General features: G+C 32.6%; 1 long non-coding RNA gene across 1 annotated transcript; it reads right to left on the bottom strand.

Moving 5' to 3' along the window:
* Positions 1–6,844: 6,844 nt before the first annotated feature.
* Positions 6,845–7,213, bottom strand: LOC119765091. The gene is made up of 2 exons (XR_005276497.1): positions 7,109–7,213; positions 6,845–7,017 (listed from the first exon to the last, which is right to left on the bottom strand). It is a non-coding gene; the product is annotated as an uncharacterized LOC119765091 (long non-coding RNA).
* Positions 7,214–14,761: the final 7,548 nt, after the last annotated feature.

Below are 14,761 nucleotides of genomic sequence, written 5' to 3' on the forward strand. Positions count from 1 at the left end.
TTGTATGGCTTGCCCCGGTGGCAGATATATATTGATAATGGTCAGGTTAAATGGGGACCTACCTTAACAGCGATGGCTTCCAGGTTGGTGTCCAGGTCGATTTCTTCACTGTCCAGTTCAGGTTTCACTCCAACCAAAACTCCTCCGGCTGCACGGTCGCCACCAACTCTCGGTCGGTAGTATATGCTGTAGCCGTTGATGTTCGCCTGGTCCTTAGATGAGCACATGGTTTCTTGGAGGCATAGTACAGATGGGTTGATTTTGCTGCATAGTATTTTCAAGTTTGGTTTACTGGTTCTAAGTCCTTGGGTGTTCCATGAAATAATGTTCGAGGAGTTCTTGTTCATAGCTGGTTCTTTGTCCTTGGTTTTGTTTGTTGTGCTTAAATCCATGGTTAAGTGGAGTGCATTTCTGCATCAAACTTTCCTGGTTCAAGTGTTGGAGTTTTCCGTGGCCTTCCACGACCACGGCGGGGGTTTTTCTCGGGCTGGGAGCTGATGTTGTCCTGCAGTTTTCCTGCTTGTCCTTTGGCGAATTTAGCTTGCTTTGGCGATCCTTCTTTTTCTGAGCTGTCTTTATCCGATTCAATTTCGCTGTCGTTTTTGGCAAATTTGTTTTCGCGCAACTTCTTCATCAAGGCGCTTGACAGTCTCTTGGTTTGCTCGAGTTCATACCTTAGAGAGGTGATGACTTCGTCCTTGTTTTTGTCCATAGCAGTGTTCTTCAATTTCTCAATTTCTTCCTTGAGAAGGCGAATCTCGTTGTCCTTTTCGTTATCTTTACCAATGGCTTCCAGTCTTTTCTGGGCGCCAACAACTTCAGCGTGGGTGGGTAATCCATGTGCTTGGTTACGCTTTTCATACTCTCGTCTCGCTTCCGCGAACGTGACTCCCGTTTCTACCTGGATCTTGATTATTGCCACCTCCTTTTTGTACTTAGGGCATTCCTTGCTGGTAGCTGGATGAGCCCCCTTACAGTGCTTGCAATATGGGTCCAAAATGCATCGTCCACCTTCCGACGGCTCAACGGTGTGCTGCAAGGAGCAGTTGAAGCAAACGGCTTCTTTCTTACAGTTCTTGCTTGTGTGTCCATAGTCACTGCAGTTAAAGCACAGCATCGGTGATGGATAGAACAACCTTGTAGTTATTCTGAGCGGTCCAAACCAAATGTGTTTGGGGACCACAGTACCATTCAGAGTTAGGCAGACTGTTGCGGTGTTCACTCTGTTATTACCCTCTCTTTTGTGAATCTGCGCGCATTCACCACTCCTTGTGCCGAAAGTTCCGTGACCAATTCGTCCTCGCTGAGTTCGATAGCTTCTCTGCAAACGACGACGCACCTGCATACGTTTTGTCTGGGGTGGGTAACCACTTCCACTTTGGTACCATCTATGAGCTTCGTCATCGCCAGCAGCTTTCTTGCTTGATCGACGCTTCGAGTTTTCAGTGCGTATTTTGTACCGTTTTCTTCCGTGTTTGCTGACTCGATTTTTCCGCAGGTTTGTTCGATCGATTTGCCGATTACGAATGGGTTGTTTGGTAGCATGCTTGTTCCTGTCGGTTGCAGGAGCAGAACAATACGTTGCCCAAACATTCCTTGTCGATCCATCCATTCCGGCATTGTCCTCGCGTTTACGTTTGTACCACTAGGTCCAGCATTCCCATCCGGAGGATCCCGGGAGGAGTGGGTTCAGCGCGGCCATGGCCGCAATAGCGTTGCAGCTCACTTTAGAACCAGTACAGCGTTGCGTTCTTGTCTGAACAAGGAACGACTACCCTTTCACCTTCACACCAGATTCACCCAAGGGTTAAAGGTCCAGGTGATCGGTTTTGCGACACCGCCTAAGCAAGTGACGACTACCCTTTTACCTCAATTCAGACCCACCCAAGGGTTAAGGTCCAGGTGGCCTGTTTTGCGGCCCCGTCGGAACGGAAGACGACTACGCTTTACCCTATTCACTCTACAACGACCAAGCGTTAGAAGGTCCAGCCGTGTAGTTCGATTTCAGCTTCTCACTTTTTGGGACACGCTAGTGTAGTCCGTATACTGCAGTTCAGTTGATGTGCGTTTCTCCACCAACGGACGACAGGTGCGTTTCCAATGAAACGAGCTGTTGATGATGGAGATCCAGTAGAAGCTAGCAGATGTAGCAGTAGAAAGCTTGCCTGCACGTTTAAAGAGGCAAGCTTGCGGTGCTAGCTTTCGCTCTCTCTCTTGGTAACACCACTCTGCTGATCTAGCACTTGCTCCGTCGTCTGTTCGGTTCGAATATCAACAATCCAGATTCTGCTCGATATTCGCACTAATCCGTAGTTTTGCTGCTGTACTCGATATTCCACCGATTGTCCGTTCACTTATGCTTCGACCGATACGAAAACTATTCGAGAACCGATCCGATTTACGCTAGGAAAGCGATACTAATCCGAGACTCAAGACTTGGTATAACTATACTGCCGTTCTACGCATAATTGTCCATTATAAAATTATAAAATTATAAAATTATAAAATTATAAAATTATAAAATTATAAAATTATAAAATTATAAAATTATAAAATTATAAAATTATAAAATTATAAAATTATAAAATTATAAAATTATAAAATTATAAAATTATAAAATTATAAAATTATAAAATTATAAAATTATAAAATTATAAAATTATAAAATTATAAAATTATAAAATTATAAAATTATAAAATTATAAAATTATAAAATTATAAAATTATAAAATTATAAAATTATAAAATTATAAAATTATAAAATTATAAAATTATAAAATTATAAAATTATAAAATTATAAAATTATAAAATTATAAAATTATAAAATTATAAAATTATAAAATTATAAAATTATAAAATTATAAAATTATAAAATTATAAAATTATAAAATTATAAAATTATAAAATTATAAAATTATAAAATTATAAAATTATAAAATTATAAAATTATAAAATTATAAAATTATAAAATTATAAAATTATAAAATTATAAAATTATAAAATTATAAAATTATAAAATTATAAAATTATAAAATTATAAAATTATAAAATTATAAAATTATAAAATTATAAAATTATAAAATTATAAAATTATAAAATTATAAAATTATAAAATTATAAAATTATAAAATTATAAAATTATAAAATTATAAAATTATAAAATTATAAAATTATAAAATTATAAAATTATAAAATTATAAAATTATAAAATTATAAAATTATAAAATTATAAAATTATAAAATTATAAAATTATAAAATTATAAAATTATAAAATTATAAAATTATAAAATTATAAAATTATAAAATTATAAAATTATAAAATTATAAAATTATAAAATTATAAAATTATAAAATTATAAAATTATAAAATTATAAAATTATAAAATTATAAAATTATAAAATTATAAAATTATAAAATTATAAAATTATAAAATTATAAAATTATAAAATTATAAAATTATAAAATTATAAAATTATAAAATTATAAAATTATAAAATTATAAAATTATAAAATTATAAAATTATAAAATTATAAAATTATAAAATTATAAAATTATAAAATTATAAAATTATAAAATTATAAAATTATAAAATTATAAAATTATAAAATTATAAAATTATAAAATTATAAAATTTTAAAATTATAAAATTATAAAATTATAAAATTATAAAATTATAAAATTATAAAATTATAAAATTATAAAATTATAAAATTATAAAATTATAAAATTATAAAATTATAAAATTATAAAATTATAAAATTATAAAATTATAAAATTATAAAATTATAAAATTATAAAATTATAAAATTATAAAATTATAAAATTATAAAATTATAAAATTATAAAATTATAAAATTATAAAATTATAAAATTATAAAATTATAAAATTATAAAATTATAAAATTATAAAATTATAAAATTATAAAATTATAAAATTATAAAATTATAAAATTATAAAATTATAAAATTATAAAATTATAAAATTATAAAATTATAAAATTATAAAATTATAAAATTATAAAATTATAAAATTATAAAATTATAAAATTATAAAATTATAAAATTATAAAATTATAAAATTATAAAATTATAAAATTATAAAATTATAAAATTATAAAATTATAAAATTATAAAATTATAAAATTATAAAATTATAAAATTATAAAATTATAAAATTATAAAATTATAAAATTATAAAATTATAAAATTATAAAATTATAAAATTATAAAATTATAAAATTATAAAATTATAAAATTATAAAATTATAAAATTATAAAATTATAAAATTATAAAATTATAAAATTATAAAATTATAAAATTATAAAATTATAAAATTATAAAATTATAAAATTATAAAATTATAAAATTATAAAATTATAAAATTATAAAATTATAAAATTATAAAATTATAAAATTATAAAATTATAAAATTATAAAATTATAAAATTATAAAATTATAAAATTATAAAATTATAAAATTATAAAATTATAAAATTATAAAATTATAAAATTATAAAATTATAAAATTATAAAATTATAAAATTATAAAATTATAAAATTATAAAATTATAAAATTATAAAATTATAAAATTATAAAATTATAAAATTATAAAATTATAAAATTATAAAATTATAAAATTATAAAATTATAAAATTATAAAATTATAAAATTATAAAATTATAAAATTATAAAATTATAAAATTATAAAATTATAAAATTATAAAATTATAAAATTATAAAATTATAAAATTATAAAATTATAAAATTATAAAATTATAAAATTATAAAATTATAAAATTATAAAATTATAAAATTATAAAATTATAAAATTATAAAATTATAAAATTATAAAATTATAAAATTATAAAATTATAAAATTATAAAATTATAAAATTATAAAATTATAAAATTATAAAATTATAAAATTATAAAATTATAAAATTATAAAATTATAAAATTATAAAATTATAAAATTATAAAATTATAAAATTATAAAATTATAAAATTATAAAATTATAAAATTATAAAATTATAAAATTATAAAATTATAAAATTATAAAATTATAAAATTATAAAATTATAAAATTATAAAATTATAAAATTATAAAATTATAAAATTATAAAATTATAAAATTATAAAATTATAAAATTATAAAATTATAAAATTATAAAATTATAAAATTATAAAATTATAAAATTATAAAATTATAAAATTATAAAATTATAAAATTATAAAATTATAAAATTATAAAATTATAAAATTATAAAATTATAAAATTATAAAATTATAAAATTATAAAATTATAAAATTATAAAATTATAAAATTATAAAATTATAAAATTATAAAATTATAAAATTATAAAATTATAAAATTATAAAATTATAAAATTATAAAATTATAAAATTATAAAATTATAAAATTATAAAATTATAAAATTATAAAATTATAAAATTATAAAATTATAAAATTATAAAATTATAAAATTATAAAATTGTAAAATTATAAAATTATAAAATTATAAAATTATAAAATTATAAAATTATAAAATTATAAAATTATAAAATTATAAAATTATAAAATTATAAAATTATAAAATTATAAAATTATAAAATTATAAAATTATAAAATTATAAAATTATAAAATTATAAAATTATAAAATTATAAAATTGTAAAATTATAAAATTATAAAATTATAAAATTATAAAATTATAAAATTATAAAATTATAAAATTATAAAATTATAAAATTATAAAATTATAAAATTATAAAATTCTATAATTCTGAATTTCTTAAAAATGTTAAGTTCCGAAATTCGAAATTTTTTAAAATGAAAATTTTCTGAATTATAAAATTTTTGATTTTTAGGGTGCCTCAATACCAAAATCATTTATTTCAGTTCGTGATATTTTTTAAAATTTTGACCTTGTAAAATCCTTGAAAATTTTCAAAAGTCAATAGATTTAAAAATTTAAGAATTTGACGAATTTTTTTTCTGAATTTTTAAAACTTTTAAATATAAAAAAAAACAATTTTTAAAACTTAAAACAAAACTTGAATTTGTTTTTTTTAATTTTGTAATATTTATTTTTTTAATTTTAGTTTGTTAAAGTTTTTTAAATTTGTATTTTATTGAAAATTTAAAAAAATAAGATCTAAAAATCAGTTTTTTTATTTTTAAAATTTTAAGAAACTTATTATGTTTTCAAATGCGTAGAATTAAAAATAATAATCTTTGAAATTTTAGAATTCAAAAAAACAATTATTTCAATTTTAGAATTTACAGAATTAACAATTTTGGAATTTTTTAACTCATAATTTTTAGAATATTAGAATTCAAAATTCCAACTCGTGCGTCCAACGTTTTGGGAAATTAAGAACTTTATAATGTTAGATTTTTTGTATTTATAAATTGAAGAATTTTAGTACTTAAGAATTAAGGAATTTTAGTGTTTAAGTTTTTGTCAATTAATTTTTTTTTCTTATTTTTGAATTTCAATTTTTTTCAAAAATATTTGAAGACTTTGAGAATTTGAAGAAAAAATTCTAGAATTTAAGAAAAGAATACTAACAATTTGCACAATATCAAGAAATTAAATAAATTTAGAATTTTCGAATTCTTACATTTTCATGTTCTGAAATGCTAGAATTTTACAACATTACAATTTCAGCGTTTAAGTTTTTTTTAAATTTTAGTATTTTTGATTTTTTTATTTTTCAGTTTGGAATTATTGGATTGAAAAGTTGAGAATTTGTTATGTTCCATTCATCCTATTTTTAATTTCGATTGTCCAATCGCACTTCCAGCACACCTCCATCGTTTCTAAAACATGACTCACCAGTTCCATTAGGTATGCGTCGCAACCTCCCGCGGACGGTAAAACACCAAACACCAAACACCAACCGCTTCCACGATCGCAAACTGGTTCCTTTCCGTCCCGTCTTCCGGAATGGCCGGCCGAGTAAACCATATTTCCCGTCCTCCTCCTCCTCCGCCACGAAGACCGAAATCTGGAATACAAGACACTTTGATTCGGTCGCTCGCCCACTCCGGCCGGAACTTTGCGGCAGAAAAAGTAATTGAACCTAGTAAACAACTTACCTATTAACTTCCAAAATCCTCCAAAAGCCTAAAAGCAACAACAACTGGTTCGACTCGGTTGCAATCAAGTCCGAACAAGATCAACAGAAGAGAACTGTCAAACTGTTTGCGTCGACGATAATCGACGTCGAATTGAAGGTAAATCGATTGAAAAAACCATGTCGAGCATGTCGAGTGTTTGTCGTCCGTTTGTCGTCCTTTCGACCAATCGATATCAAAACGGTAAAATCACAACCGTGCGACAACTCGTACGACGTGCGACATTTTTCAAACAGGGAGGCAACTACTGCTATCTGGGCGTGTAACAAAATGCTCGGCAAAACCTGGGGACTCAAACCGAAACTTGCATTCTGGTCTTACACCACCATCGCTCGACCTAGAGAAACCTATGCGTCGACCGTTTGGTGGCCGAAGACTGAACAGAAGACATGTCAGTCGAAGCTGACCAAGCTCCAACGACTGGCATGTCTCTCTGTAACGAGTGCAATGAAAACAACCCACATCGCGGCTATGGAAGCCATGCTATGCATTCTGCCTTTACATTTACATGTGAAGCAGGAGGCAGCGCTTTGCGCTCTACGACTACAACGGTGTAACAACTGGGTGGAAGGAGATGGAACGGGTCACTTGCGGATCGTGAAGGCTTTTAACATTTTCCCCCTTGCAACTTCAGTCTCGGACTGCATGGAGATGAGGCCCAACATGGACATTCCATATGAGGTGATTGAAACAAATCGCCAAATGTTGAGTAATGGAGGACCTACACTTCCAGAAGGAACGATTCGTTTCTTTACGGATGGTTCAAAAATGGGCACTTCTACTGGAGCTGGAGTCTTCGGTCCTCGAACCAGGGAAACCATATCTATGAGAAAGTGGCCTACCGTTTTTCAAGCAGAAGTGTATGCCATACACATGTATGCGAGGACGTGTATTATGAGAAATTATAGACACGCAAAAATCGGTATTTTCTCGGATAATCATTAAAATCCTCTAAATGCGAATCCAAACTTGTTTGGCAGTGCGTCGCTTCCATCAGGGAACTTGCTGCTCGGCATAACAGAGTCATGTTGTTTTGGGTACCAGGGCACTGTGGCATTGAAGGCAACGAAATGGCTGATGAACTTGCCAGACGAGGCTCATCAAACATCTTCGTGGGTCCCGAGCCGTTCCTTGGAATCTCAAAAAGTGCCGTGAAGCAAGAAATAACTCATTGGGGACAATCGCAAATCGGGGGCGAGATGCGAGGATTGAGACAAGCTAAAACTTTTATCACTCCAAGTCCTTCAATTGCCAAGAAACTTCTTGGCTTAAACCGTAGGGAACTATACGAATACTTTTGTTTAACTGAGCTGGAATGCTCAGCACATTTACTCTGCTTCTGCGGAGCACTTGTGCCTCGAAGGCTGCGGTTCTTTGATCGCACCTTCTTACGCCGTATGATGTATGGCACCACACCCATCCCAAGAAGGTCATACAGTTCATCGACTGTATTGCGCCGAATTGGGATAAACCATATCTGCAAAATATCCCCTCGTCCTCCGATCCAATGGATACGAGTTATTTGTAGTATGGACAGTAACCAGGGTACATCACAAAAGATAGCCTTCTCAGGTGGTCGCAGTGAACTTAACATTGGGCAACAAAAAAAAAACGGAACACTTTGGTTTTTTCGATTCTTTTAGTAATAATGTTGTGGCAGTGCTTGGCCGAATGGTTACGCTGTCCGCTTTGTAAGCGGATGATTCTGGGTTCGATTCCCATCTGCTCCAACCTTCCATCGGATGAGGAAGTAAATGTCGGTCCCGGCCTTGGTTGTTAGGCCGGTAAACCATTCCAGGTGTAGGAGTCGTCTCCATGCCATAAGTACAAACAACACACCAAACCAAGCCTACTCCGGTGGAATCGCTGGCGGCGGTTGGACTCGCAATCCAAAGGTCGTCAGTTCAAACACTGGGGTGGAAGGTTCCTTGGAGTAAAAAGAGGTTTGGGTGCTCTCCCCATTCAAGCATTCAGACTCCTATGTTCGAACAGAAACTTGCAATAGAGACCACAAAAGACCCGGGGGTCGTTAATGTGGATGGTTTGATTTGATAGTAATAATGTTTTCAAGATTTGTATCGAATTCTGCATCTCTTTGGCCACGATGGATCCAGAAAATTACACCCCTCTTCATCGGTAGTGGTGTTGATCACCAAACTCTTGACCTCGAGAAGATCGTTGTTGTTGAGACCTTCAGCAGCCTAGTTACATCTCCCCCCGCTAGAACTGCCAAGCGACTCTGGAGTGGTAGCAGTTATATTCAACACATCATCGCTGTCGGGTCCAACAGTAGTAATGGTATCTCGATCAGGCGAATCGTGTCTTATTCCTTCGTTGCTAATGTTTGTAGAGGCTTCATGGTGTTTGTAGTCAGTGTCCTCGCAATATTCTGACAAATGACGACCAGCATAGTAATACAGTTGCTGCATCTGTCGTGAAGTGTCGTAGTGACCAGAAATGATAAGTCAGGTAGTGATGGTATCACAAATGACATCCGGTGCAGCATCCCGATGAAGTACAGGGCCATTTTAGACCATTGGCCCTTTCGTCGATACGTTTCGTACAGAAACTCTTCCATCACGTGTCGCTGAACGTCGTCGCTCCAGAACCTCCGCAAGAAGGACAATTTTACGTCCTCGTAGGTCCAATATTTGTTCCCGAAAACTTTCGCCCAAATTTTCGCATCGTTTTCGAGGCAGGATAAAAACACACTTCGCTTGGTCCACTGGTTTACACGGTAGCTGAACTGCACCAATTCGATGTAATCTTCGAAGTCCTGAATGAATTCAACCACCGGGTAGTTGAAGATGTTGCCGTTGAATTTAGGTGCGCACGGTTTGGAAAACCATGGTTTGAATCTACTGTAGCTCATGTTGTTTTAGTTGGATTTATCCCGGTTGAGCCTCCAAGTTGTAATGGTCAACCGGGATTTCTTATAGCGATTGAAACAGGTAGGTTAGCTTTTTATTATAATTATTAGCAGTAATAGCTGTGAGTAATGCCGCGCGTAAGGCACGTGAACAGACTATCAGACTGGAGCAAAAAGGTTCGGTTTCCAGCTTCAGGGCGACACAGTCGTGATTGGCACTCTGAGGCTACAGCTCATAGCCGTTACAATCGATTGTTAAATTTTAAATGAAATGGTTTAATCTTAGACAGCCGGCTTTGGAAAGATAGAACCAAAATCATTTGTTATTTAAAAAAAAATGAAGGAATAAACAGTGTTATTTTTAACTTGAGAGGATTTCACGAGTTTTAAATGATTGATGTTTAGTGAGGTACTGATTAACTTTGCGAACGACGAGTTACGATGTTTATCGAGGTGAAATGGTATGATTGGGTTTTGTTTTTGTTGCACACCGCGACGACCGCGACGGACACGAAAAATCTTGCGACCCGACGGAAAGGCATCGCAAAGCGGACCCTGCACAATTGCAAACAAACATAACCATTCGCTCGCACTGATGAAATATAATTCTGTATGATTCTCGAAGGAGGACGAATTGCTGGAAAACGATTTCTGTCCAAGGACCTCATCAGCCTCAAGTACCGGATGCGCTTCCAGAACCGGGAACTACCCGTTTAGGCGTTTCGGTTCCTCGCTAGAAAAACGTCGACTTCCCTTCCGGAATCAATAGCCAATGGCCAACTCTTTCAAGCCTGTCCTGATGAAAGCCGGCAACGAGACCACCCTGTTCTCTACATCGCTATCGCGCTCCAAATGAAGGCTGCGATACTGCTGCGCAACGAAACGGTCATCCGGATCCGGCTCAGCCTGGGGTCTTCGGACGTGACCGGTGACGTACCATAAGAATCGAGGACGCGGAAGTTGGCCAACCATAAGCTGAAGCGTTAAATACAAAAAACGAAAATATACTGTTTTAATATTAACATACAGCCATTCCACGTCAAACAGGAAGTCTCCGAATCAAAAGTGCTCCGATTTGGCTAAATCATATCTCCGAAACGTGTTAATGGATATTCGCAATTTTTTTATATGTTATGTAAAATATTTTCAATTCAATTCAATTTATTTTAATCAATTAACAATTCCGTATTTCTTATAACCTAATAGAGTTTTGGAGTTCCTTTCAACTATGATTTGAACTATAATTCATTTTGATATGATTGGATATTCTAACAATGGATTTGGAAAGAGAAGGAAAAATAAAAAAACCTTCTAGAGTTATGTAAAATATTACAAGGAATCAGGGGAAAAAATCAGACATGGGCTCTTTGGTCCCGAGACCTTGAAATCGGCAAATGAAATTTTCATTGGACCTTTTCAAATATTCAGCTAGTTTTTTTGGACCTCAACATATTTTTCCTCAAAAGCCCAACTTTCTTTTGTATTGTGGCGCTCCTAAATTGGTTCAGCCGTTCCGGAGATATGATTTTTTTAAATGTGGTTTTTGCGAAAATCGACGGAAAACGCAATTTTTTGGATCACCCTATTTCGGATAGGACCACTCTAATCGCCAAACCAAAAAATACGGGTCTAATCTTGGGTCTAATTATTTGGGCCAAAGAACCCCCACTCCAAATTTTAGCCAAATCGGAGCAATTTTGATTTGGAGACTTCCTGTTTGACGTGGAATGGCTGCATATTGAAATAAAATCGATCACATTTTCGAAAATCATTACTGTAATGTTAAATGTTATTTATTCTTGCTATTAAATGTTTCTTCTTATATTAGAAGTGAAAACTCTTACCGATACAACGATTTTGTTCCATAAATGCATGGTAGTATCAAAAACTTTCCAACTTTTAAATTAATTTTTTTTAACATTCTACGAATATTTACCAACGCGAACTTTTAATAAATTAAGAGTAATTTTTCTTTGTGTGAACCCAAAATTATCCGCTTACAAAGCGGACAGTTTCATGTAATTTTTAATTAGAGCAACTTTAATTTTTATGACCCGGCAAACGTATTTATATGCTTTCCATTTCAAGAGGGCACATAAGTTTGTAAACAAAGAGCGTCCTTCCCTTTTACACTTTAAGTAATATGTGTATATGTGATTTGAGTGAAAGGAATACACTAGATAATAAAGCTTCGAAATGTTAGGTTTCAGTTTATTTTTTCTACCAAAATCTTTTCTCCGTCCAATATGTTTTTCCTTGATTAATAATTTTATCAAGTCATCTTTCTGTTCTGACGTTTTTACTAAAAACGTATATTTGTTCCTAATTTCATTGATCTGAAGATGCAGTTGATCACTATTTTCCGTTTGTAACATTGCATCGACTTTCGTTACACTAGGTTCTGTTTCTTCCATTATCAAAATGATTCAAAACAAAAATAACCAACCCTAATTACTAATTGTATTTGCGTATGTTCTCACTGGTACGAGTTTTACCTAAGCCAGGTTGTAAAACACCCGCTGTCAAAGTAAGCATCAAACTCAAGGCTGTATCGAGAAATAAAAAGTGAGAGAGTGTGAAACATGGAGTTAAACTTTTCAAAGTGCTATGATAATCTTCACAGCAACTTCACAGAAATTTTAACTCCATGTTGCACACACTCTCACTTTTAATCTATATATCATGAATCATGACAGCCATGCATTCAACTTCAAAAATTCCAGTGACAGCAAACACGGAACCGTTTGTTGTGTTTGAAACGGAATTCGTATACGATTTGTATTAAATTCCGTTTCGGAATTCGAATTGAGTTGACTGGGTCACGCCATGGCGGAAGGTAATTATTATTGGAATTGAATGATTTGCGCCTTTCAGCAATTATGTTTTACGCCGACTCGATTTGGAGGTTAGAAAAGGGTGCACCGAGGGGCGTGACATTGGCCTTAATGAATTAATTTTTGCATTTAATATATTAAGGAATTAAATTTCTCGTGTCATTTGATATTTGACAGCACCACACCTGCTTTGAAAACATTGATATGCCTCGTGTCACTTTCGCTGGCAGAACTGTCAAGTTTGTTTTGATTAAGTTTTAGAAAGAAAATAGGTCGCGAGCAAGGTCGCGAGTTTAATTTAAAAATTTTATGAAAACTTGCGATTCGAGGTCGGTGCCACAATTCTTTTGCTTGGAAACGCATCTAGTGGAGGATTGCGGAGGCGAAGGCATCGGCAGTATGCCGGACGATTTGGAGTTCGACGCGCTGAACGAGTGGGAAGAGTGCACGAGGATTTGGACCGGTTGAAACAGAGGGAAGCGAGGTTGCAGCTGGAACTGAACGTGTTGATGATGCCGAACATGCCAGAAACGCAGAGGCCGCAGCATCCGACGTCACATCCGGCGATGTAGCAGCAACATTTGGAGAGTTCGCAGCAGCGGGGAGAAAAGTAAGGAGGGGATTTTGAATGATGGGAGATTGTTGATTAATTTTATGTTTATTGTAGGTGGTTTCTTCATCGGTCTTCCGCCAAACTTTCCGTTGTCGAATCCGGCTTAGATGCGTATCTGTTTGACGGACGATTTCCCGGCATATCGAACCAGCCGACGTTGACGATTCCAGTAAACTCCTCTCCGCCGTTTAACATGGTTGCCGCCGTTACACTTTAACCAGCGGCTGGTTCAGGAGGTTCAGCAAAATCATCCGGTGTTGAATCACCAACGTTATCATCAACAAAAGCAGCAGGGTCAGAATCCCTGCCAGCAGCAGCCCAAAAACTGCAAAATTACCAGCAGAACCAGAAAAAGATGCAGCACCACGATGGCAGGCTGAACCACTCCGGGGAGTACGAAGCGTACGCAAACATCATTTTTGTAAATAAATACAAGTTATTTTAAACCTTAGTTTATATTTCAAAGCAATTTTATTCACCATATTATGGTCACCTTGATGCGATATTCGAGCGGTCGTTGAGTACCTTTAACTACCGTGGCGTTTTCCGATCGTCCGGCGCGTTGGCGAGTTTCGGAGTAGACTGATTCTTCCGTCGCAGTCATTCCAGCGTCTACCCACCCACATCGGTTCCTGTATCCACCGCAAAGCCGCCCCCGTTGGCCAGGGTTTCCTACTAGAGTCATTTTTCGGCTGACGGTTATCAAGAAAACTCTGGGACCGCCCGAGAACCATTATGCTAGTTGCCACCCGTTGCTGGTGGTGCTGTTGCTGCTGCGGAACATCATCGTTAAAGGTTTGCCGACTACCACTTTCCGGAAACTCATTGGGTGGCAAATGATCCTGAAACCCTGACTGAAAAGTTCGTCGGACGTCCGTCGTTTGTCGTCCGTGCAATCGTACGACGTCGCACGACAATGTCGTGCGACTTTCGCGCGAATGTCATACGTTTTTGCACCAAAATGTCGTATTTGTCGTGCGATCGATGATCGAAATGTACGACATTGTCGTACGACATTCGACCGACGTCGCACGGTTTTGTTATTTAGGATGTCGTGCCTTTCTCGTGTGATGTCATTTCGGGTTTTAGGTTATGTTTGCAGTAAAACATAGATATTTCTTTTATTTTTATTTTTAGATGTATTTTTATTGTAAATTTCACTTTTTCACTCGATTTAAAATACATTCATTAATTTTACTTGTGTGTCGCGATCTCCACGTAGTTTTTGGCGTTGTCTTCCAGTTGGTCTTTCAGCTCATCGCTCGGCATTTTGGCCGGAAGTTTTGGCGTTGTCTTCC

The sequence above is a fragment of the Culex quinquefasciatus genome, chromosome 1 (assembly GCF_015732765.1).
Source record: "Culex quinquefasciatus strain JHB chromosome 1, VPISU_Cqui_1.0_pri_paternal, whole genome shotgun sequence".
Taxonomy (NCBI): Eukaryota; Metazoa; Arthropoda; class Insecta; order Diptera; family Culicidae; genus Culex; species Culex quinquefasciatus.